Source organism: Ranitomeya imitator, chromosome 1 (assembly GCF_032444005.1).
Source record: "Ranitomeya imitator isolate aRanImi1 chromosome 1, aRanImi1.pri, whole genome shotgun sequence".
Lineage (NCBI taxonomy): Eukaryota > Metazoa > Chordata > Amphibia > Anura > Dendrobatidae > Ranitomeya > Ranitomeya imitator.
In genome coordinates, this window is record NC_091282.1 from 829,400,998 (window position 1) to 829,423,899 (window position 22,902).

General features: G+C 48.1%; 35 pseudogenes; all 35 read left to right on the top strand.

Moving 5' to 3' along the window:
- Positions 1 to 290: 290 nt before the first annotated feature.
- On the top strand, positions 291 to 409 carry LOC138658915 (5S ribosomal RNA; annotated as a pseudogene).
- Positions 410 to 485: 76 nt separating this feature from the next.
- On the top strand, positions 486 to 604 carry LOC138658849 (5S ribosomal RNA; annotated as a pseudogene).
- A 271-nt stretch (positions 605 to 875) lies between these two features.
- Positions 876 to 994, top strand: LOC138659029 (5S ribosomal RNA; annotated as a pseudogene).
- Positions 995 to 1,512: 518 nt separating this feature from the next.
- On the top strand, positions 1,513 to 1,631 carry LOC138658916 (5S ribosomal RNA; annotated as a pseudogene).
- A 76-nt stretch (positions 1,632 to 1,707) lies between these two features.
- On the top strand, positions 1,708 to 1,826 carry LOC138658861 (5S ribosomal RNA; annotated as a pseudogene).
- A 76-nt stretch (positions 1,827 to 1,902) lies between these two features.
- Positions 1,903 to 2,021, top strand: LOC138659435 (5S ribosomal RNA; annotated as a pseudogene).
- A 271-nt stretch (positions 2,022 to 2,292) lies between these two features.
- Positions 2,293 to 2,411, top strand: LOC138659816 (5S ribosomal RNA; annotated as a pseudogene).
- A 467-nt stretch (positions 2,412 to 2,878) lies between these two features.
- LOC138658729 (5S ribosomal RNA) lies at positions 2,879 to 2,997 on the top strand (annotated as a pseudogene).
- Positions 2,998 to 3,073: 76 nt separating this feature from the next.
- LOC138659334 (5S ribosomal RNA) lies at positions 3,074 to 3,192 on the top strand (annotated as a pseudogene).
- Positions 3,193 to 3,268: 76 nt separating this feature from the next.
- LOC138659563 (5S ribosomal RNA) lies at positions 3,269 to 3,387 on the top strand (annotated as a pseudogene).
- A 76-nt stretch (positions 3,388 to 3,463) lies between these two features.
- Positions 3,464 to 3,582, top strand: LOC138658536 (5S ribosomal RNA; annotated as a pseudogene).
- Positions 3,583 to 4,248: 666 nt separating this feature from the next.
- LOC138658917 (5S ribosomal RNA) lies at positions 4,249 to 4,367 on the top strand (annotated as a pseudogene).
- A 76-nt stretch (positions 4,368 to 4,443) lies between these two features.
- On the top strand, positions 4,444 to 4,562 carry LOC138658872 (5S ribosomal RNA; annotated as a pseudogene).
- Positions 4,563 to 4,638: 76 nt separating this feature from the next.
- On the top strand, positions 4,639 to 4,757 carry LOC138659436 (5S ribosomal RNA; annotated as a pseudogene).
- A 271-nt stretch (positions 4,758 to 5,028) lies between these two features.
- On the top strand, positions 5,029 to 5,147 carry LOC138659818 (5S ribosomal RNA; annotated as a pseudogene).
- A 272-nt stretch (positions 5,148 to 5,419) lies between these two features.
- LOC138658918 (5S ribosomal RNA) lies at positions 5,420 to 5,538 on the top strand (annotated as a pseudogene).
- Positions 5,539 to 5,809: 271 nt separating this feature from the next.
- On the top strand, positions 5,810 to 5,928 carry LOC138659571 (5S ribosomal RNA; annotated as a pseudogene).
- Positions 5,929 to 6,004: 76 nt separating this feature from the next.
- LOC138658701 (5S ribosomal RNA) lies at positions 6,005 to 6,123 on the top strand (annotated as a pseudogene).
- A 666-nt stretch (positions 6,124 to 6,789) lies between these two features.
- Positions 6,790 to 6,908, top strand: LOC138658920 (5S ribosomal RNA; annotated as a pseudogene).
- Positions 6,909 to 7,179: 271 nt separating this feature from the next.
- LOC138658537 (5S ribosomal RNA) lies at positions 7,180 to 7,298 on the top strand (annotated as a pseudogene).
- Positions 7,299 to 7,374: 76 nt separating this feature from the next.
- On the top strand, positions 7,375 to 7,493 carry LOC138658702 (5S ribosomal RNA; annotated as a pseudogene).
- A 76-nt stretch (positions 7,494 to 7,569) lies between these two features.
- On the top strand, positions 7,570 to 7,688 carry LOC138658538 (5S ribosomal RNA; annotated as a pseudogene).
- Positions 7,689 to 8,349: 661 nt separating this feature from the next.
- On the top strand, positions 8,350 to 8,468 carry LOC138659907 (5S ribosomal RNA; annotated as a pseudogene).
- Positions 8,469 to 8,544: 76 nt separating this feature from the next.
- Positions 8,545 to 8,663, top strand: LOC138658539 (5S ribosomal RNA; annotated as a pseudogene).
- A 666-nt stretch (positions 8,664 to 9,329) lies between these two features.
- LOC138658921 (5S ribosomal RNA) lies at positions 9,330 to 9,448 on the top strand (annotated as a pseudogene).
- A 272-nt stretch (positions 9,449 to 9,720) lies between these two features.
- Positions 9,721 to 9,839, top strand: LOC138659437 (5S ribosomal RNA; annotated as a pseudogene).
- A 76-nt stretch (positions 9,840 to 9,915) lies between these two features.
- Positions 9,916 to 10,034, top strand: LOC138658540 (5S ribosomal RNA; annotated as a pseudogene).
- A 76-nt stretch (positions 10,035 to 10,110) lies between these two features.
- Positions 10,111 to 10,229, top strand: LOC138659819 (5S ribosomal RNA; annotated as a pseudogene).
- Positions 10,230 to 11,086: 857 nt separating this feature from the next.
- Positions 11,087 to 11,205, top strand: LOC138659572 (5S ribosomal RNA; annotated as a pseudogene).
- Positions 11,206 to 11,281: 76 nt separating this feature from the next.
- Positions 11,282 to 11,400, top strand: LOC138658541 (5S ribosomal RNA; annotated as a pseudogene).
- A 76-nt stretch (positions 11,401 to 11,476) lies between these two features.
- LOC138659525 (5S ribosomal RNA) lies at positions 11,477 to 11,595 on the top strand (annotated as a pseudogene).
- Positions 11,596 to 13,432: 1,837 nt separating this feature from the next.
- LOC138659820 (5S ribosomal RNA) lies at positions 13,433 to 13,551 on the top strand (annotated as a pseudogene).
- Positions 13,552 to 15,383: 1,832 nt separating this feature from the next.
- LOC138659821 (5S ribosomal RNA) lies at positions 15,384 to 15,502 on the top strand (annotated as a pseudogene).
- Positions 15,503 to 18,119: 2,617 nt separating this feature from the next.
- Positions 18,120 to 18,238, top strand: LOC138659822 (5S ribosomal RNA; annotated as a pseudogene).
- Positions 18,239 to 22,615: 4,377 nt separating this feature from the next.
- Positions 22,616 to 22,734, top strand: LOC138659823 (5S ribosomal RNA; annotated as a pseudogene).
- The last annotated feature ends 168 nt before the right edge of the window (positions 22,735 to 22,902 follow it).

Here is a 22,902-nt window from a genome sequence, read left to right on the forward strand (position 1 = left end):
TTCCTGGTACCGTTGACATGCTTTTTAGTTTTCATCAAAGCTTTGTATTACGATTCTCTTCCTCTTGAAAAAACTTGCGGAGTTGCTAACAATCCATCAATGGCCGCACTAAGCTCAATGTTCCTGCCTTCGTCAGATCACAAATGCAAAGTAGCTTGAGGCTGGGCAAGTATCAGCTTGGTAGACTGGCAGGGAATCCCTGGCACGGTTCCCACATTGTTTTGTTTTTATCAAAGCTTACACTTACGATTTTTTCCGCTTGAAAAGACCCGCACAGGTGCTAACTGTCTGTCAATGGCCACTCTAAGCTGAATGTGCCTGCCCTCGTCAGATCGCAAATGCAAAGCAGCTTGAGGCTGGGCAAGTACCAGCATGGGAGACTGGCTGGGAATCCCTGGTGCCATTGACGTTTCTTTTTTTTTCATCAAAGCTTACCCTTACGATTCTATTCCTCTTGAAAAGGCCCGCAGAGTTGCTCACTATCTGTCAATGGCCACTCTAAGCTGAATGTGCCTGCTCTCGTCAGATCGCAAATGCTAAGCAGCTTGAGGCTGGGCAAGTACCAGCATGGGAGACTGGCTGGGAATCCCTGGTACCGTTGACGTGCTTTTTGTTTTTATCAAAGCTTACCCTTACGATTTTTTTCCGCTTGAAAAGACCCGCACTGGTGCTAACTATCTGTCAACGGTCACTCTAAGCTGAATGTGCCTGCCCTCTTCAGATCGCAAATGCAAAGCAGCTTGAGGCTGGGCAAGTACCAGCATGGGAGTCTGGCTGGGAATCCCTGGTACCGTTGACGTGCTTTTTGTTTTTATCAAAGCTTACCCTTACGATTTTTTTCCGCTTGAAAAGACCCGCACTGGTGCTAACTATCTGTCAATGGTCACTCTAAGCTGAATGTGCCTGCCCTCGTCAGATCGCAAATGCAAAGCAGCTTGAGGCTGGGCAAGTACTAGCATGGGAGACTGGCTGGGAATCCCTGGTACCGTTGACGTGCTTTTTGTTTTTATCAAAGCTTACCCTTACGATTTTTTTCCGCTTGAAAAGACCCGCACTGGTGCTAACGATCTGTCAATGGTCACTCTAAGCTGAAGACCCAAATTTGTGCTACAGACCTATCTGTCAATTACTTCTTTATGCTGAATGGGCCTGCCCTCATCAGATCGCAAATGCTGAGCTACTTGAGGCTGGGCAAGTACCAGCATGGGAGACTGGCTGGGAATTCCTGGTACCGTTGACATGCTTTTTAGTTTTCATCAAAGCTTTGTATTACGATTCTCTTCCTCTTGAAAAAACTTGCGGAGTTGCTAACAATCCATCAATGGCCGCACTAAGCTCAATGTTCCTGCCTTCGTCAGATCACAAATGCAAAGTAGCTTGAGGCTGGGCAAGTATCAGCTTGGTAGACTGGCAGGGAATCCCTGGCACGGTTCTCACATTGTTTTGTTTTTATCAAAGCTTACACTTACGATTTTTTCCGCTTGAAAAGACCCGCACAGGTGCTAACTGTCTGTCAATGGCCACTCTAAGCTGAATGTGCCTGCCCTCGTCAGATCGCAAATGCAAAGCAGCTTGAGGCTGGGCAAGTACCAGCATGGGAGACTGGCTGGGAATCCCTGGTGCCATTGACGTTTCTTTTTTTTTCATCAAAGCTTACCCTTACGATTCTATTCCTCTTGAAAAGGCCCGCAGAGTTGCTCACTATCTGTCAATGGCCACTCTAAGCTGAATGTGCCTGCTCTCGTCAGATCGCAAATGCTAAGCAGCTTGAGGCTGGGCAAGTACCAGCATGGGAGACTGGCTGGGAATCCCTGGTACCGTTGACGTGCTTTTTGTTTTTATCAAAGCTTACCCTTACGATTTTTTTCCGCTTGAAAAGACCCGCACTGGTGCTAACTATCTGTCAACGGTCACTCTAAGCTGAATGTGCCTGCCCTCTTCAGATCGCAAATGCAAAGCAGCTTGAGGCTGGGCAAGTACCAGCATGGGAGACTGGCTGGGAATCCCTGGTACCGTTGACGTGCTTTTTGTTTTTATCAAAGCTTACCCTTACGATTTTTTTCCGCTTGAAAAGACCCGCACTGGTGATAACTATCTGTCAACGGTCACTCTAAGCTGAATGTGCCTGCCCTCGTCAGATCACAAATGCAAAGCAGCTTGAGGCTGGGCAAGTACCAGCATGGGAGACTGGCTGGGAATCCCTGGTACCGTTGACGTGCTTTTTGTTTTTATCAAAGCTTACCCTTACGATTTTTTTCCGCTTGAAAAGACCCGCACTGGTGTTAACTATCTGTCAACGGTCACTCTAAGCTGAATGTGCCTGCCCTCGTCAGATCGCAAATGCAAAGCAGCTTGAGGCTGGGCAAGTACCAGCATGGGAGACTGGCTGGGAATCCCTGGTACCGTTGACATGCTTTTTAGTTTTCATCAAAGCTTTGTATTACGATTCTCTTCCTCTTGAAAAAACTTGCGGAGTTGCTAACAATCCATCAATGGCCGCACTAAGCTCAATGTTCCTGCCTTCGTCAGATCACAAATGCAAAGTAGCTTGAGGCTGGGCAAGTATCAGCTTGGTAGACTGGCAGGGAATCCCTGGCACGGTTCCCACATTGTTTTGTTTTTATCAAAGCTTACACTTACAATTTTTTCCGCTTGAAAAGACCCGCACAGGTGATAACTGTCTGTCAATGGCCACTCTAAGCTGAATGTGCCTGCCCTCGTCAGATCGCAAATGCAAAGCAGCTTGAGGCTGGGCAAGTACCAGCATGGGAGACTGGCTGGGTATCCCTGGTGCCATTGACGTTTCTTTTTTTTTCATCAAAGCTTACCCTTACGATTCTATTCCTCTTGAAAAGGCCCGCAGAGTTGCTCACTATCTGTCAATGGCCACTCTAAGCTGAATGTGCCTGCTCTCGTCAGATCGCAAATGCTAAGCAGCTTGAGGCTGGGCAAGTACTAGCATGGGAGACTGGCTGGGAATCCCTGGTACCGCTGACGTGCTTTTTGTTTTTATCAAAGCTTACCCTTATGATTTTTTTCCGCTTGAAAAGACCCGCACTGGTGCTAACAATCTGTCAATGGTCACTCTAAGCTGAATGTGCCTGCCCTCGTCAGATCGCAAATGCAAAGCAGCTTGAGGCTGGGCAAGTACCAGCATGGGAGACTGGCTGGGAATCCCTGGTACCGTTGACGTGCTTTTTGTTTTTATCAAAGCTTACCCTTACGATTTTTTTCCGCTTGAAAAGACCCGCACTGGTGCTAACTATCTGTCAACGGTCACTCTAAGCTGAATGTGCCTGCCCTCGTCGGATCGCAAATGCAAAGCAGCTTGAGGCTGGGCAAGTACCAGTATGGGAGACTGGCTGGGAATCCCTGGTACCGTTGACGTGCTTTTTGTTTTTATCAAAGCTTACCCTTACGATTTTTTTCCGCTTGAAAAGACCCGCACTGGTGCTAACTATCTGTCAACGGTCACTCTAAGCTGAATGTGCCTGCCCTCGTCAGATCGCAAATGCAAAGCAGCTTGAGGCTGGGCAAGTACCAGCATGGGAGACTGGCTGGGAATCCCTGGTACCGTTGACGTGCTTTTTGTTTTTATCAAAGCTTACCCTTACGATTTTTTTCCGCTTGAAAAGACCCGCACTGGTGCTAACTATCTGTCAACGGTCACTCTAAGCTGAATTTGCCTGCCCTCGTCAGATCGCAAATGCAAAGCAGCTTGAGGCTGGGCAAGTACCAGCATGGGAGACTGGCTGGGAATCCCTGGTACCGTTAACGTGCTTTTTGTTTTTATCAAAGCTTACCCTTACGATTTTTTGCCGCTTGAAAAGACCCAAATTTGTGCTACAGACCTATCTGTCAATTACTTCTTTATTCTGAATGGGCCTGCCCTCGTCAGATCGCAAATGCTGAGCTACTTGAGGCTGGGCAAGTACCAGCATGGGAGACTGGCTGGGAATTCCTGGTACCGTTGACATGCTTTTTAGTTTTCATCAAAGCTTTGTATTACGATTCTCTTCCTCTTGAAAAAACTTGCGGAGTTGCTAACAATCCATCAATGGCCGCACTAAGCTCAATGTTCCTGCCTTCGTCAGATCACAAATGCAAAGTAGCTTGAGGCTGGGCAAGTATCAGCTTGGTAGACTGGCAGGGAATCCCTGGCACGGTTCCCACATTGTTTTGTTTTTATCAAAGCTTACACTTACGATTTTTTCCGCTTGAAAAGACCCGCACAGGTGCTAACTGTCTGTCAATGGCCACTCTAAGCTGAATGTGCCTGCCCTCGTCAGATCGCAAATGCAAAGCAGCTTGAGGCTGGGCAAGTACCAGCATGGGAGACTGGCTGGGAATCCCTGGTGCCATTGACGTTTCTTTTTTTTTCATCAAAGCTTACCTTTACGATTCTATTCCTCTTGAAAAGGCCCGCAGAGTTGCTCACTATCTGTCAATGGCCACTCTAAGCTGAATGTGCCTGCTCTCGTCAGATCGCAAATGCTAAGCAGCTTGAGGCTGGGCAAGTACCAGCATGGGAGACTGGCTGGGAATCCCTGGTACCGTTGACGTGCTTTTTGTTTTTATCAAAGCTTACCCTTACGATTTTTTTCCGCTTGAAAAGACCCGCACTGGTGCTAACTATCTGTCAACGGTCACTCTAAGCTGAATGTGCCTGCCCTCTTCAGATCGCAAATGCAAAGCAGCTTGAGGCTGGGCAAGTACCAGCATGGGAGACTGGCTGGGAATCCCTGGTACCGTTGACGTGCTTTTTGTTTTTATCAAAGCTTACCCTTACGATTTTTTTCCGCTTGAAAAGACCCGCACTGGTGCTAACTATCTGTCAACGGTCACTCTAAGCTGAATGTGCCTTCCCTCGTCAGATCGCAAATGCAAAGCAGCTTGAGGCTGGGCAAGTACCAGCATGGGAGACTGGCTGGGAATCCCTGGTACCGTTGACGTGCTTTTTGTTTTTATCAAAGCTTACCCTTACGATTTTTTTCCGCTTGAAAAGACCCGCACTGGTGCTAACTATCTGTCAACGGTCACTCTAAGCTGAATGTGCCTGCCCTCGTCAGATCGCAAATGCAAAGCAGCTTGAGGCTGGGCAAGTACCAGCATGGGAGACTGGCTGGGAATCCCTGGTACCGTTGACATGCTTTTTAGTTTTCATCAAAGCTTTGTATTACGATTCTCTTCCTCTTGAAAAAACTTGCGGAGTTGCTAACAATCCATCAATGGCCGCACTAAGCTCAATGTTCCTGCCTTCGTCAGATCACAAAAGCAAATTAGCTTGAGGCTGGGCAAGTATCAGCTTGGTAGACTGGCAGGGAATCCCTGGCACGGTTCCCACATTGTTTTGTTTTTATCAAAGCTTACACTTACGATTTTTTCCGCTTGAAAAGACCCGCACAGGTGCTAACTCTCTGTCAATGGCCACTCTAAGCTGAATGTGCCTGCCCTCGTCAGATCGCAAATGCAAAGCAGCTTGAGGCTGGGCAAGTACCAGCATGGGAGACTGGCTGGGAATCCCTGGTGCCATTGACGTTTCTTTTTTTTTCATCAAAGCTTACCCTTACAATTCTATTCCTCTTGAAAAGGCCCGCAGAGTTGCTCACTATCTGTCAATGGCCACTCTAAGCTGAATGTGCCTGCTCTCGTCAGATCGCAAATGCTAAGCAGCTTGAGGCAGGGCAAGTACCAGCATGGGAGACTGGCTGGGAATCCCTGGTACCGCTAACGTGCTTTTTGTTTTTATCAAAGCTTACCCTTACGATTTTTTTCCGCTTGAAAAGACCCGCACTGGTGCTAACTATCTGTCAACGGTCACTCTAAGCTGAATGTGCCTGCCCTCGTCAGATCGCAATTGCAAAGCAGCTTGAGGCTGGGCAAGTACCAGCATGGGAGACTGGCTGGGAATCCCTGGTACCGTTGACGTGCTTTTTGTTTTTATCAAAGCTTACCCTTACGATTTTTTTCCGCTTGAAAAGACCCGCACTGGTGCTAACTATCTGTCAACGGTCACTCTAAGCTGAATGTTCCTGCCCTCGTCAGATCGCAAATGCAAAGCAGCTTGAGGCTGGGCAAGTACCAGCATGGGAGACTGGCTGGGAATCCCTGGTACCGTTGACGTGCTTTTTGTTTTTATCAAAGCTTACCCTTACGATTTTTTTCCGCTTGAAAAGACCCGCACTGGTGCTAACTATCTGTCAACGGTCACTCTAAGCTGAATGTGCCTGCCCTCGTCAGATCGCAAATGCAAAGCAGCTTGAGGCTGGGCAAGTACCAGCATGGGAGACTGGCTGGGAATCCCTGGTACCGTTAACGTGCTTTTTGTTTTTATCAAAGCTTACCCTTGCGATTTTTTGCCGCTTCAAAAGACCCAAATTTGTGCTACAGACCTATCTGTCAATTACTTCTTTATGCTGAATGGGCCTGCCCTCGTCAGATCGCAAATGCTGAGCTACTTGAGGCTGGGCAAGTACCAGCATGGGAGACTGGCTGGGAATTCCTGGTACCGTTGACATGCTTTTTAGTTTTCATCAAAGCTTTGTATTACGATTCTCTTCCTCTTGAAAAAACTTGCGGAGTTGCTAACAATCCATCAATGGCCGCACTAAGCTCAATGTTCCTGCCTTCGTCAGATCACAAATGCAAAGTAGCTTGAGGCTGGGCAAGTATCAGCTTGGTAGACTGGCAGGGAATCCCTGGCACGGTTCCCACATTGTTTTGTTTTTATCAAAGCTTACACTTACGATTTTTTCCGCTTGAAAAGACCCGCACAGGTGCTAACTGTCTGTCAATGGCCACTCTAAGCTGAATGTGCCTGCCCTCGTCAGATCGCAAATGCAAAGCAGCTTGAGGCTGGGCAAGTACCAGCATGGGAGACTGGCTGGGAATCCCTGGTGCCATTGACGTTTCTTTTTTTTTCATCAAAGCTTACCCTTACGATTCTATTCCTCTTGAAAAGGCCCGCAGAGTTGCTCACTATCTGTCAACGGTCACTCTAAGCTGAATGTGCCTGCCCTCTTCAGATCGCAAATGCTTAGCAGCTTGAGGCTGGGCAAGTACCAGCATGGGACACTGGCTGGGAATCCCTGGTACCGCTGACGTGCTTTTTGTTTTTATCAAAGCTTACCCTTACGATTTTTTTCCGCTTGAAAAGACCCGCACTGGTGCTAACGATCTGTCAACGGTCACTCTAAGCTGAATGTGCCTGCCCTCGTCAGATCGCAAATGCAAAGCAGCTTGAGGCTGGGCAAGTACCAGCATGGGAGACTGGCTGGGAATCCCTGGTACCGTTGACGTGCTTTTTGTTTTTATCAAAGCTTACCCTTACGATTTTTTTCCGCTTGAAAAGACCCGCACTGGTGCTAACTATCTGTCAACGGTCACTCTAAGCTGAATGTTCCTGCCCTCGTCAGATCGCAAATGCAAAGCAGCTTGAGGCTGGGCAAGTACCAGCATGGGAGACTGGCTGGGAATCCCTGGTACCGTTGACGTGCTTTTTGTTTTTATCAAAGCTTACCCTTACGATTTTTTTCCGCTTGAAAAGACCCGCACTGGTGCTAACTATCTGTCAACGGTCACTCTAAGCTGAATGTGCCTGCCCTCGTCAGATCGCAAATGCAAAGCAGCTTGAGGCTGGGCAAGTACCAGCATGGGAGACTGGCTGGGAATCCCTGGTACCGTTGACGTGCTTTTTGTTTTTATCAAAGCTTACCCTTACGATTTTTTTCCGCTTGAAAAGACCCGCACTGGTGCTAACTATCTGTCAACGGTCACTCTAAGCTGAATGTGCCTGCCCTCGTCAGATCGCAAATGCAAAGCAGCTTGAGGCTGGGCAAGTACCAGCATGGGAGACTGGCTGGGAATCCCTGGTGCCATTGACGTTTCTTTTTTTTTCATCAAAGCTTACCCTTACGATTCTATTCCTCTTGAAAAGGCCCGCAGAGTTGCTCACTATCTGTCAATGGCCACTCTAAGCTGAATGTGCCTGCTCTCGTCAGATCGCAAATGCTAAGCAGCTTGACGCTGGGCAAGTACCAGCATGGGAGACTGGCTGGGAATCCCTGGTACCGTTGATGTGCTTTTTGTTTTTATCAAAGCTTACCCTTACGATTTTTTTCCGCTTGAAAAGACCCGCACTGGTGCTAACTATCTGTCAACGGTCACTCTAAGCTGAATGTGCCTGCCCTCTTCAGATCGCAAATGCTTAGCAGCTTGAGGCTGGGCAAGTACCAGCATGGGAGACTGGCTGGGAATCCCTGGTACCGCTGACGTGCTTTTTGTTTTTATCAAAGCTTACCCTTACGATTTTTTTCCGCTTGAAAAGACCCGCACTGGTGCTAACGATCTGTCAACGGTCACTCTAAGCTGAATGTGCCTGCCCTCGTCCGATCGCAAATGCAAAGCAGCTTGAGGCTGGGCAAGTACCAGCATGGGAGACTGGCTGGGAATCCCTGGTACCGTTGACGTGCTTTTTGTTTTTATCAAAGCTTACCCTTACGATTTTTTTCCGCTTGAAAAGACCCGCACTGGTGCTAACTATCTGTCAACGGTCACTCTAAGCTGAATGTGCCTGCCCTCGTCAGATCGCAAATGCAAAGCAGCTTGAGGCTGGGCAAGTACCAGCATGGGAGACTGGCTGGGAATCCCTGGTACCGTTGACGTGCTTTTTGTTTTTATCAAAGCTTACCCTTACGATTTTTTTCCGCTTGAAAAGACCCGCACTGGTGCTAACTATCTGTCAACGGTCACTCTAAGCTGAATGTGCCTGCCCTCGTCAGATCGCAAATGCAAAGCAGCTTGAGGCTGGGCAAGTACCAGCATGGGAGACTGGCTGGGAATCCCTGGTACCGTTAACGTGCTTTTTGTTTTTATCAAAGCTTACCCTTACGATTTTTTGCCGCTTGAAAAGACCCAAATTTGTGCTACAGACCTATCTGTCAATTACTTCTTTATTCTGAATGTGCCTGCCCTCGTCAGATCGCAAATGCGGAGCTACTTGAGGCTGGGCAAGTACCAGCATGGGAGACTGGCTGGGAATTCCTGGTACCGTTGACATGCTTTTCAGTTTTCATCAAAGCTTTGTATTACGATTCTCTTCCTCTTGATAAAACTTGCGGAGTTGCTAACAATCCATCAATGGCCGCACTAAGCTCAATGTTCCTGCCTTCGTCAGATCACAAATGCAAAGTAGCTTGAGGCTGGGCAAGTATCAGCTTGGTAGACTGGCAGGGAATCCCTGGCACGGTTCCCACATTGTTTTGTTTTTATCAAAGCTTACACTTACGATTTTTTCCGCTTGAAAAGACCCGCACAGGTGCTAACTGTCTGTCAATGGCCACTCTAAGCTGAATGTGCCTGCCCTCGTCAGATCGCAAATGCAAAGCAGCTTGAGGCTGGGCAAGTACCAGCATGGGAGACTGGCTGGGAATCCCTGGTGCCATTGACGTTTCTTTTTTTTTTCATCAAAGCTTACCCTTACGATTCTATTCCTCTTGAAAAGGCCCGCAGAGTTGCTCACTATCTGTCAATGGCCACTCTAAGCTGAATGTGCCTGCTCTCGTCAGATCGCAAATGCTAAGCAGCTTGAGGCTGGGCAAGTACCAGCATGGGAGACTGGCTGGGATTCCCTGGTACCGTTGACGTGCTTTTTGTTTTTATCAAAGCTTACCCTTACGATTTTTTTCCGCTTGAAAAGACCCGCACTGGTGCTAACTATCTGTCAACGGTCACTCTAAGCTGAATGTGCCTGCCCTCTTCAGATCGCAAATGCAAAGCAGCTTGAGGCTGGGCAAGTACCAGCATGGGAGACTGGCTGGGAATCCCTGGTACCGTTGACGTGCTTTTTGTTTTTATCAAAGCTTACCCTTACGATTTTTTTCCGCTTGAAAAGACCCGCACTGGTGCTAGCTATCTGTCAACGGTCACTCTAAGCTGAATGTGCCTGCCCTCGTCAGATCGCAAATGCAAAGCAGCTTGAGGCTGGGCAAGTACCAGCATGGGAGACTGGCTGGGAATCCCTGGTACCGTTGACGTGCATTTTGTTTTTATCAAAGCTTACCCTTACGATTTTTTTCCGCTTGAAAAGACCCGCACTGGTGCTAACTATCTGTCAACGGTCACTCTAAGCTGAATGTGCCTGCCCTCGTCAGATCGCAAATGCAAAGCAGCTTGAGGCTGGGCAAGTACCAGCATGGGAGACTGGCTGGGAATCCCTGGTACCGTTGACATGCCTTTTAGTTTTCATCAAAGCTTTGTATTACGATTCTCTTCCTCTTGAAAAAACTTGCGGAGTTGCTAACAATCCATCAATGGCCGCACTAAGCTCAATGTTCCTGCCTTCGTCAGATCACAAATGCAAAGTAGCTTGAGGCTGGGCAAGTATCAGCTTGGTAGACTGGCAGGGAATCCCTGGCACGGTTCCCACATTGTTTTGTTTTTATCAAAGCTTACACTTACGATTTTTTCCGCTTGAAAAGACCCGCACAGGTGCTAACTGTCTGTCAATGGCCACTCTAAGCTGAATGTGCCTGCCCTCGTCAGATCGCAAATGCAAAGCAGCTTGAGGCTGGGCAAGTACCAGCATGGGAGACTGGCTGGGAATCCCTGGTGCCATTGACGCTTCTTTTTTTTTCATCAAAGCTTACCCTTACGATTCTATTCCTCTTGAAAAGGCCCGCAGAGTTGCTCACTATCTGTCAATGGCCACTCTAAGCTGAATGTGCCTGCTCTCGTCAGATCGCAAATGCTAAGCAGCTTGAGGCTGGGCAAGTACCAGCATGGGAGACTGGCTGGGAATCCCTGGTACCGCTAACGTGCTTTTTGTTTTTATCAAAGCTTACCCTTACGATTTTTTTCCGCTTGAAAAGACCCGCACTGGTGCTAACGATCTGTCAATGGTCACTCTAAGCTGAATGTGCCTGCCCTCGTCAGATCGCAAATGCAAAGCAGCTTGAGGCTGGGCAAGTACCAGCATGGAAGACTGGCTGGGAATCCCTGGTACCGTTGACGTGCTTTTTGTTTTTATCAAAGCTTACCCTTACGATTTTTTTCCGCTTGAAAAGACCCGCACTGGTGCTAACTATCTGTCAACGGTCACTCTAAGCTGAATGTGCCTGCCCTCGTCAGATCGCAATTGCAAAGCAGCTTGAGGCTGGGCAAGTACCAGCATGGGAGACTGGCTGGGAATCCCTGGTACCGTTGACGTGCTTTTTGTTTTTATCAAAGCTTACCCTTACGATTTTTTTCCGCTTGAAAAGACCCGCACTGGTGCTAACTATCTGTCAACGGTCACTCTAAGCTGAATGTGCCTGCCCTCGTCAGATCGCAAATGCAAAGCAGCTTGAGGCTGGGCAAGTACCAGCATGGGAGACTGGCTGGGAATCCCTGGTACCGTTGACGTGCTTTTTGTTTTTATCAAAGCTTACCCTTACGATTTTTTTCCGCTTGAAAAGACCCGCACTGGTGCTAACTATCTGTCAACGGTCACTCTAAGCTGAATGTACCTGCCCTCGTCAGATCGCAAATGCAAAGCAGCTTGAGGCTGGGCAAGTACCAGCATGGGAGACTGGCTGGGAATCCCTGGTACCGTTAACGTGCTTTTTGTTTTTATCAAAGCTTACCCTTACGATTTTTTGCCGCTTGAAAAGACCCAAATTTGTGCTACAGACCTATCTGTCAATTACTTCTTTATGCTGAATGGGCCTGCCCTCGTCAGATCGCAAATGCTGAGCTACTTGAGGCTGGGCAAGTACCAGCATGGGAGACTGGCTGGGAATTCCTGGTACCGTTGACATGCTTTTTAGTTTTCATCAAAGCTTTGTATTACGATTCTCTTCCTCTTGAAAAAACTTGCGGAGTTGCTAACAATCCATCAATGGCCGCACTAAGCTCAATGTTCCTGCCTTCGTCAGATCACAAATGCAAAGTAGCTTGAGGCTGGGCAAGTATCAGCTTGGTAGACTGGCAGGGAATCCCTGGCACGGTTCCCACATTGTTTTGTTTTTATCAAAGCTTACACTTACGATTTTTTCCGCTTGAAAAGACCCGCACAGGTGCTAACTGACTGTCAATGGCCACTCTAAGCTGAATGTGCCTGCCCTCGTCAGATCGCAAATGCAAAGCAGCTTGAGGCTGGGCAAGTACCAGCATGGGAGACTGGCTGGGAATCCCTGGTACCGTTGACGTGCTTTTTGTTTTTATCAAAGCTTACCCTTACGATTTTTTTCCGCTTGAAAAGACCCGCACTGGTGCTAACTATCTGTCAACGGTCACTCTACGCTGAATGTGCCTGCCCTCGTCAGATCGCAAATGCAAAGCAGCTTGAGGCTGGGCAAGTACCAGCATGGGAGACTGGCTGGGAATCCCTGGTACCGTTGACATGCTTTTTAGTTTTCATCAAAGCTTTGTATTACGATTCTCTTCCTCTTGAAAAAACTTGCGGAGTTGCTAACAATCCATCAATGGCCGCACTAAGCTCAATGTTCCTGCCTTCGTCAGATCACAAATGCAAAGTAGCTTGAGGCTGGGCAAGTATCAGCTTGGTAGACTGGCAGGGAATCCCTGGCACGGTTCCCACATTGTTTTGTTTTTATCAAAGCTTACACTTACGATTTTTTCCGCTTGAAAAGACCCGCACAGGTGCTAACTGTCTGTCAATGGCCACTCTAATCTGAATGTGCCTGCCCTCCTCAGATCGCAAATGCAAAGCAGCTTGAGGCTGGGCAAGTACCAGCATGGGAGACTGGCTGGGAATCCCTGGTGCCATTGACGTTTCTTTTTTTTTCATCAAAGCTTACCCTTACGATTCTATTCCTCTTGAAAAGGCCCGCAGAGTTGCTCACTATCTGTCAATGGCCACTCTAAGCTGAATGTGCCTGCTCTCGTCAGATCGCAAATGCTAAGCAGCTTGAGGCTGGGCAAGTACCAGCATGGGAGACTGGCTGGGAATCCCTGGTACCGTTGACGTGCTTTTTGTTTTTATCAAAGCTTACCCTTACGATTTTTTTCCGCTTGAAAAGACCCGCACTGGTGCTAACTATCTGTCAACGGTCACTCTAAGCTGAATGTGCCTGCCCTCTTCAGATCGCAAATGCAAAGCAGCTTGAGGCTGGGCAAGTACCAGCATGGGAGACTGGCTGGGAATCCCTGGTACCGTTGACGTGCTTTTTGTTTTTATCAAAGCTTACCCTTACGATTTTTTTCCGCTTGAAAAGACCCGCACTGGTGCTAACTATCTGTCAACGGTCACTCTAAGCTGAATGTGCCTGCCCTCGTCAGATCGCAAATGCAAAGCAGCTTGAGGCTGGGCAAGTACCAGCATGGGAGACTGGCTGGGAATCCCTGGTACCGTTGACGTGCTTTTTGTTTTTATCAAAGCTTACCCTTACGATTTTTTTCCGCTTGAAAAGACCCGCACTGGTGCTAACTATCTGTCAACGGTCACTCTAAGCTGAATGTGCCTGCCCTCGTCAGATCGCAAATGCAAAGCAGCTTGAGGCTGGGCAAGTACCAGCATGGGAGACTGGCTGGGAATCCCTGGTACCGTTGACATGCTTTTTAGTTTTCATCAAAGCTTTGTATTACGATTCTCTTCCTCTTGAAAAAACTTGCGGAGTTGCTAACAATCCATCAATGGCCGCACTAAGCTCAATGTTCCTGCCTTCGTCAGATCACAAATGCAAAGTAGCTTGAGGCTGGGCAAGTATCAGCTTGGTAGACTGGCAGGGAATCCCTGGCACGGTTCCCACATTGTTTTGTTTTTATCAAAGCTTACACTTACGATTTTTTCCGCTTGAAAAGACCCGCACAGGTGCTAACTGTCTGTCAATGGCCACTCTAAGCTGAATATGCCTGCCCTCGTCAGATCGCAGATGCAAAGCAGCTTGAGGCTGGGCAAGTACCAGCATGGGAGACTGGCTGGGAATCCCTGGTGCCATTGACGTTTCTTTTTTTTTCATCAAAGCTTACCCTTACGATTCTATTCCTCTTGAAAAGGCCCGCAGAGTTGCTCACTATCTGTCAATGGCCACTCTAAGCTGAATGTGCCTGCTCTCGTCAGATCGCAAATGCTAAGCAGCTTGAGGCTGGGCAAGTACCAGCATGGGAGACTGGCTGGGAATCCCTGGTACCGCTGACGTGCTTTTTGTTTTTATCAAAGCTTACCCTTACGATTTTTTTCCGCTTGAAAAGACCCGCACTGGTGCTAACGATCTGTCAATGGTCACTCTAAGCTGAATGTGCCTGCCCTCGTCAGATCGCAAATGCAAAGCAGCTTGAGGCTGGGCAAGTACCAGCATGGGAGACTGGCTGGGAATCCCTGGTACCCTTGACGTGCTTTTTGTTTTTATCAAAGCTTACCCTTACGATTTTTTTCCGCTTGAAAAGACACGCACTGGTGCTAACTATCTGTCAACGGTCACTCTAAGCTGAATGTGCCTGCCCTCGTCAGATCGCAAATGCAAAGCAGCTTGAGGCTGGGCAAGTACCAGTATGGGAGACTGGCTGGGAATCCCTGGTACCGTTGACGTGCTTTTTGTTTTTATCAAAGCTTACCCTTACGATTTTTTTCCGCTTGAAAAGACCCGCACTGGTGCTAACTATCTGTCAACGGTCACTCTAAGCTGAATGTGCCTGCCCTCGTCAGATCGCAAATGCAAAGCAGCTTGAGGCTGGGCAAGTACCAGCATGGGAGACTGGCTGGGAATCCCTGGTACCGTTGACGTGCTTTTTGTTTTTATCAAAGCTTACCCTTACGATTTTTTTCCGCTTGAAAAGACCCGCACTGGTGCTAACTATCTGTCAACGGTCACTCTAAGCTGAATTTGCCTGCCCTCGTCAGATCGCAAATGCAAAGCAGCTTGAGGCTGGGCAAGTACCAGCATGGGAGACTGGCTGGGAATCCCTGGTACCGTTAACGTGCTTTTTGTTTTTATCAAAGCTTACCCTTACGATTTTTTTCCGCTTGAAAAGACCCGCACTGGTGCTAACTATCTGTCAACGGTCACTCTAAGCTGAATGTGCCTGCCCTCTTCAGATCGCAAATGCAAAGCAGCTTGAGGCTGGGCAAGTACCAGCATGGGAGACTGGCTGGGAATCCCTGGTACCGTTGACGTGCTTTTTGTTTTTATCAAAGCTTACCCTTACGATTTTTTTCCGCTTGAAAAGACCCGCACTGGTGCTAACTATCTGTCAACGGTCACTCTAAGCTGAATGTGCCTGCCCTCGTCAGATCGCAAATGCAAAGCAGCTTGAGGCTGTGCAAGTACTAGCATGGGAGACTGGCTGGGAATCCCTGGTACCGTTGACGTGCTTTTTGTTTTTATCAAAGCTTACCCTTACGATTTTTTTCCGCTTGAAAAGACCCGCACTGGTGCTAACTATCTGTCAACGGTCACTCTAAGCTGAATGTGCCTGCCCTCGTCAGATCGCAAATGCAAAGCAGCTTGAGGCTGGGCAAGTACCAGCATGGGAGACTGGCTGGGAATCCCTGGTACCGTTGACATGCTTTTTAGTTTTCATCAAAGCTTTGTATTACGATTCTCTTCCTCTTGAAAAAACTTGCGGAGTTGCTAACAATCCATCAATGGCCGCACTAAGCTCAATGTTCCTGCCTTCGTCAGATCACAAATGCAAAGTAGCTTGAGGCTGGGCAAGTATCAGCTTGGTAGACTGGCAGGGAATCCCTGGCACGGTTCCCACATTGTTTTGTTTTTATCAAAGCTTACACTTACGATTTTTTCCGCTTGAAAAGACCCGCACAGGTGCTAACTGTCTGTCAATGGCCACTCTAAGCTGAATGTGCCTGCCCTCGTCAGATCGCAAATGCAAAGCAGCTTGAGGCTGGGCAAGTACCAGCATGGGAGACTGGCTGGGAATCCCTGGTGCCATTGACGTTTCTTTGTTTTTCATCAAAGCTTACCCTTACGATTCTATTCCTCTTGAAAAGGCCCGCAGAGTTGCTCACTATCTGTCAATGGCCACTCTAAGCTGAATGTGCCTGCTCTCGTCAGATCGCAAATGCTAAGCAGCTTGAGGCTGGGCAAGTACCAGCATGGGAGACTGGCTGGGAATCCCTGGTACCGCTAACGTGCTTTTTGTTTTTATCAAAGCTTACCCTTACGATTTTTTTCCGCTTGAAAAGACCCGCACTGGTGCTAACGATCTGTCAATGGTCACTCTAAGCTGAATGTGCCTGCCCTCGTCAGATCGCAAATGCAAAGCAGCTTGAGGCTGGGCAAGTACCAGCATGGGAGACTGGCTGGGAATCCCTGGTACCGTTGACGTGCTTTTTGTTTTTATCAAAGCTTACCCTTACGATTTTTTTCCGCTTGAAAAGACCCGCACTGGTGCTAGCTATCTGTCAACGGTCACTCTAAGCTGAATGTGCCTGCCCTCGTCAGATCGCAATTGCAAAGCAGCTTGAGGCTGGGCAAGTACCAGCATGGGAGACTGGCTGGGAATCCCTGGTACCGTTGACGTGCTTTTTGTTTTTATCAAAGCTTACCCTTACGATTTTTTTCCGCTTGAAAAGACCCGCACTGGTGCTAACTATCTGTCAACGGTCACTCTAAGCTGAATGTGCCTGCCCTCGTCAGATCGCAAATGCAAAGCAGCTTGAGGCTGGGCAAGTACCAGCATGGGAGACTGGCTGGGAATCCCTGGTACCGTTGACGTGCTTTTTGTTTTTATCAAAGCTTACCCTTACGATTTTTTTCCGCTTGAAAAGACCCGCACTGGTGCTAACTATCTGTCAACGGTCACTCTAAGCTGAATGTGCCTGCCCTCGTCAGATCGCAAATGCAAAGCAGCTTGAGGCTGGGCAAGTACCAGCATGGGAGACTGGCTGGGAATCCCTGGTACCGTTAACGTGCTTTTTGTTTTTATCAAAGCTTACCCTTACGATTTTTTGCCGCTTGAAAAGACCCAAATTTGTGCTACAGACCTATCTGTCAATTACTTCTTTATGCTGAATGGGCCTGCCCTCGTCAGATCGCAAATGCTGAGCTACTTGAGGCTGGGCAAGTACCAGCATGGGAGACTGGCTGGGAATTCCTGGTACCGTTGACATGCTTTTTAGTTTTCATCAAAGCTTTGTATTACGATTCTCTTCCTCTTGAAAAAACTTGCGGAGTTGCTAACAATCCATCAATGGCCGCACTAAGCTCAATGTTCCTGCCTTCGTCAGATCACAAATGCAAAGTAGCTTGAGGCTGGGCAAGTATCAGCTTGGTAGACTGGCAGGGAATCCCTGGCACGGTTCCCACATTGTTTTGTTTTTATCAAAGCTTACACTTACGATTTTTTCCGCTTGAAAAGACCCGCACAGGTGCTAACTGTCTGTCAATGGCCACTCTAAGCTGAATGTGCCTGCCCTCGTCAGATCGCAAATGCAAAGCAGCTTGAGGCTGGGCAAGTACCAGCATGGGAGACTGGCTGGGAATCCCTGGTGCCATTGACGTTTCTTTTTTTTTCATCAAAGCTTACCCTTACGATTCTATTCCTCTTGAAAAGGCCCGCAGAGTTGCTCACTATCTGTCAATGGCCACTCTAAGCTGAATGTGCCTGCTCTCGTCAGATCGCAAATGCTAAGCAGCTTGAGGCTGGGCAAGTACCAGCATGGGAGACTGGCTGGGAATCCCTGGTACCGTTGACGTGCTTTTTGTTTTTATCAAAGCTTACCCTTACGATTTTTTTCCGCTTGAAAAGACCCGCACTGGTGCTAACTATCTGTCAACGGTCACTCTAAGCTGAATGTGCCTGCCCTCTTCAGATCGCAAATGCAAAGCAGCTTGAGGCTGGGCAAGTACCAGCATGGGAGACTGGCTGGGAATCCCTGGTACCGTTGACGTGCTTTTTGTTTTTATCAAAGCTTACCCTTACGATTTTTTTCCGCTTGAAAAGACCCGCACTGGTGCTAACTATCTGTCAACGGTCACTCTAAGCTGAATGTGCCTGCCCTCGTCAGATCGCAAATGCAAAGCAGGTTGAGGCTGGGCAAGTACCAGCATGGGAGACTGGCTGGGAATCCCTGGTACCGTTGACGTGCTTTTTGTTTTTATCAAAGCTTACCCTTACGATTTTTTTCCGCTTGAAAAGACCCGCACTGGTGCTAACTATCTGTCAACGGTCACTCTAAGCTGAATGTGCCTGCCCTCGTCAGATCGCAAATGCAAAGCAGCTTGAGGCTGGGCAAGTACCAGCATGGGAGACTGGCTGGGAATCCCTGGTACCGTTGACATGCTTTTTAGTTTTCATCAAAGCTTTGTATTACGATTCTCTTCCTCTTGAAAAAACTTGCGGAGTTGCTAACAATCCATCAATGGCAGCACTAAGCTCAATGTTTCTGCCTCCGTCAGATCACAAATGCAAAGTAGCTTGAGGCTGGGCAAGTATCAGCTTGGTAGACTGGCAGGGAATCCCTGGCACGGTTCCCACATTGTTTTGTTTTTATCAAAGCTTACACTTACGATTTTTTCCGCTTGAAAAGACCCGCACAGGTGCTAACTGTCTGTCAATGGCCACTCTAAGCTGAATGTGCCTGCCCTCGTCAGATCGCAAATGCAAAGCAGCTTGAGGCTGGGCAAGTACCAGCATGGGAGACTGGCTGGGAATCCCTGGTGCCATTGACGTTTCTTTTTTTTTCATCAAAGCTTACCCTTACGATTCTATTCCTCTTGAAAAGGCCCGCAGAGTTGCTCATTATCTGTCAATGGCCACTCTAAGCTGAATGTGCCTGCTCTCGTCAGATCGCAAATGCTAAGCAGCTTGAGGCTGGGCAAGTACCAGCATGGGAGACTGGCTGGGAATCCCTGGTACCGCTAACGTGCTTTTTGTTTTTATCAAAGCTTACCCTTACGATTTTTTTCCGCTTGAAAAGACCCGCACTGGTGCTAACGATCTGTCAATGGTCACTCTAAGCTGAATGTGCCTGCCCTCGTCAGATCGCAAATGCAAAGCAGTTTGAGGCTGGGCAAGTACCAGCATGGGAGACTGGCTGGGAATCCCTGGTACCGTTGACGTGCTTTTTGTTTTTATCAAAGCTTACCCTTACGATTTTTTTCCGCTTGAAAAGACCCGCACTGGTGCTAGCTATCTGTCAACGGTCACTCTAAGCTGAATGTGCCTGCCCTCGTCAGATCGCAATTGCAAAGCAGCTTGAGGCTGGGCAAGTACCAGCATGGGAGACTGGCTGGGAATCCCTGGTACCGTTGACGTGCTTTTTGTTTTTATCAAAGCTTACCCTTACGATTTTTTTCCGCTTGAAAAGACCCGCACTGGTGCCAACTATCTGTCAACGGTCACTCTAAGCTGAATGTGCCTGCCCTCGTCAGATCGCAAATGCAATGCAGCTTGAGGCTGGGCAAGTACCAGCATGGGAGACTGGCTGGGAATCCCTGGTACCGTTGACGTGCTTTTTGTTTTTATCAAAGCTTACCCTTACGATTTTTTTCCGCTTGAAAAGACCCGCACTGGTGCTAACTATCTGTCAACGGTCACTCTAAGCTGAATGTGCCTGCCCTCGTCAGATCGCAAATGCAAAGCAGCTTGAGGCTGGGCAAGTACCAGCATGGGAGACTGGCTGGGAATCCCTGGTACCGTTAACGTGCTTTTTGTTTTTATCAAAGCTTACCCTTACGATTTTTTGCCGCTTGAAAAGACCCAAATTTGTGCTACAGACCTATCTGTCAATTACTTCTTTATGCTGAATGGGCCTGCCCTCGTCAGATCGCAAATGCTGAGCTACTTGAGGCTGGGCAAGTACCAGCATGGGAGACTGGCTGGGAATTCCTGGTACCGTTGACATGCTTTTTAGTTTTCATCAAAGCTTTGTATTACGATTCTCTTCCTCTTGAAAAAACTTGCGGAGTTGCTAACAATCCATCAATGGCCGCACTAAGCTCAATGTTCCTGCCTTCGTCAGATCACAAATGCAAAGTAGCTTGAGGCTGGGCAAGTATCAGCTTGGTAGACTGGCAGGGAATCCCTGGCACGGTTCCCACATTGTTTTGTTTTTATCAAAGCTTACACTTACGATTTTTTCCGCTTGAAAAGACCCGCACAGGTGCTAACTGTCTGTCAATGGCCACTCTAAGCTGAATGTGCCTGCCCTCGTCAGATCGCAAATGCAAAGCAGCTTGAGGCTGGGCAAGTACCAGCATGGGAGACTGGCTGGGAATCCCTGGTGCCATTGACGTTTCTTTTTTTTTCATCAAAGCTTACCCTTACGATTCTATTCCTCTTGAAAAGGCCCGCAGAGTTGCTCACTATCTGTCAATGGCCACTCTAAGCTGAATGTGCCTGCTCTCGTCAGATCGCAAATGCTAAGCAGCTTGAGGCTGGGCAAGTACCAGCATGGGAGACTGGCTGGGAATCCCTGGTACCGTTGACGTGCTTTTTGTTTTTATCAAAGCTTACCCTTACGATTTTTTTCCGCTTGAAAAGACCCGCACTGGTGCTAACTATCTGTCAACGGTCACTCTAAGCTGAATGTGCCTGCCCTCTTCAGATCGCAAATGCTTAGCAGCTTGAGGCTGGGCAAGTACCAGCATGGGAGACTGGCTGGGAATCCCTGGTACCGCTGACGTGCTTTTTGTTTTTATCAAAGCTTACCCTTACGATTTTTTTCCGCTTGAAAAGACCCGCACTGGTGCTAATGATCTGTCAACGGTCACTCTAAGCTGAATGTGCCTGCCCTCGTCAGATCGCAAATGCAAAGCAGCTTGAGGCTGGGCAAGTACCAGCATGGGAGACTGGCTGGGAATCCCTGGTACCGTTGACGTGCTTTTTGTTTTTATCAAAGCTTACCCTTACGATTTTTTTCCGCTTGAAAAGACCCGCACTGGTGCTAACTATCTGTCAACGGTCACTCTAAGCTGAATGTGCCTGCCCTCGTCAGATCGCAAATGCAAAGCAGCTTCAGGCTGGGCAAGTACCAGCATGGGAGACTGGCTGGGAATCCCTGGTACCGTTGACGTGCTTTTTGTTTTTATCAAAGCTTACCCTTACGATTTTTTTCCGCTTGAAAAGACCCGCACTGGTGCTAACTATCTGTCAACGGTCACTCTAAGCTGAATGTGCCTGCCCTCGTCAGATCGCAAATGCAAAGCAGCTTGAGGCTGGGCAAGTACCAGCATGGGAGACTGGCTGGGAATCCCTGGTACCGTTGACGTGCTTTTTGTTTTTATCAAAGCTTACCCTTACGATTTTTTTCCGCTTGAAAAGACCCGCACTGGTGTTAACTATCTGTCAACGGTCACTCTAAGCTGAATGTGCCTGCCCTCGTCAGATCGCAAATGCAAAGCAGCTTGAGGCTGGGCAAGTACCAGCATGGGAGACTGGCTGGGAATCCCTGGTACCGTTAACGTGCTTTTTGTTTTTATCAAAGCTTACCCTTACGATTTTTTGCCGCTTGAAAAGACCCAAATTTGTGCTACAGACCTATCTGTCAATTACTTCTTTATTCTGAATGGGCCTGCCCTCGTCAGATCGCAAATGCTGAGCTACTTGAGGCTGGGCAAGTACCAGCATGGGAGACTGGCTGGGAATTCCTGGTACCGTTGACATGCTTTTTAGTTTTCATCAAAGCTTTGTATTACGATTCTCTTCCTCTTGAAAAAACTTGCGGAGTTGCTAACAATCCATCAATGGCCGCACTAAGCTCAATGTTCCTGCCTTCGTCAGATCACAAATGCAAAGTAGCTTGAGGCTGGGCAAGTATCAGCTTGGTAGACTGGCAGGGAATCCCTGGCACGGTTCCCACGTTGTTTTGTTTTTATCAAAGCTTACACTTACGATTTTTTCCGCTTGAAAAGACCCGCACAGGTGCTAACTGTCTGTCAATGGCCACTCTAAGCTGAATGTGCCTGCCCTCGTCAGATCGCAAATGCAAAGCAGCTTGTGGCTGGGCAAGTACCAGCATGGGAGACTGGCTGGGAATCCCTGGTGCCATTGACGTTTCTTTTTTTTTCATCAAAGCTTACCCTTACGATTCTATTCCTCTTGAAAAGGCCCGCAGAGTTGCTCACTATCTGTCAATGGCCACTCTAAGCTGAATGTGCCTGCTCTCGTCAGATCGCAAATGCTAAGCAGCTTGAGGCTGGGCAAGTACCAGCATGGGAGACTGGCTGGGAATCCCTGGTACCGTTGACGTGCTTTTTGTTTTTATCAAAGCTTACCCTTACGATTTTTTTCCGCTTGAAAAGACCCGCACTGGTGCTAATTATCTGTCAACGGTCACTCTAAGCTGAATGTGCCTGCCCTCTTCAGATCGCAAATGCAAAGCAGCTTGAGGCTGGGCAAGTACCAGCATGGGAGACTGGCTGGGAATCCCTGGTACCGTTGACGTGCTTTTTGTTTTTATCAAAGCTTACCCTTACGATTTTTTTCCACTTGAAAAGACCCGCACTGGTGCTAACTATCTGTCAACGGTCACTCTAAGCTGAATGTGCCTGCCCTCGTCAGATCGCAAATGCAAAGCAGCTTGAGGCTGGGCAAGTACCAGCATGGTAGACTGGCTGGGAATCCCTGGTACCGTTGACGTGCTTTTTGTTTTTATCAAAGCTTACCCTTACGATTTTTTTCCGCTTGAAAAGACCCGCACTGGTGCTAACTATCTGTCAACGGTCACTCTAAGCTGAATGTGCCTGCCCTCGTCAGATCGCAAATGCAAAGCAGCTTGAGGCTGGGCAAGTACCAGCATGGGAGACTGGCTGGGAATCCCTGGTACCGTTGACATGCTTTTTAGTTTTCATCAAAGCTTTGTATTACGATTCTCTTCCTCTTGAAAAAACTTGCGGAGTTGCTAACAATCCATCAATGGCCGCACTAAGCTCAATGTTCCTGCCTTCGTCAGATCACAAATGCAAAGTAGCTTGAGGCTGGGCAAGTATCAGCTTGGTAGAC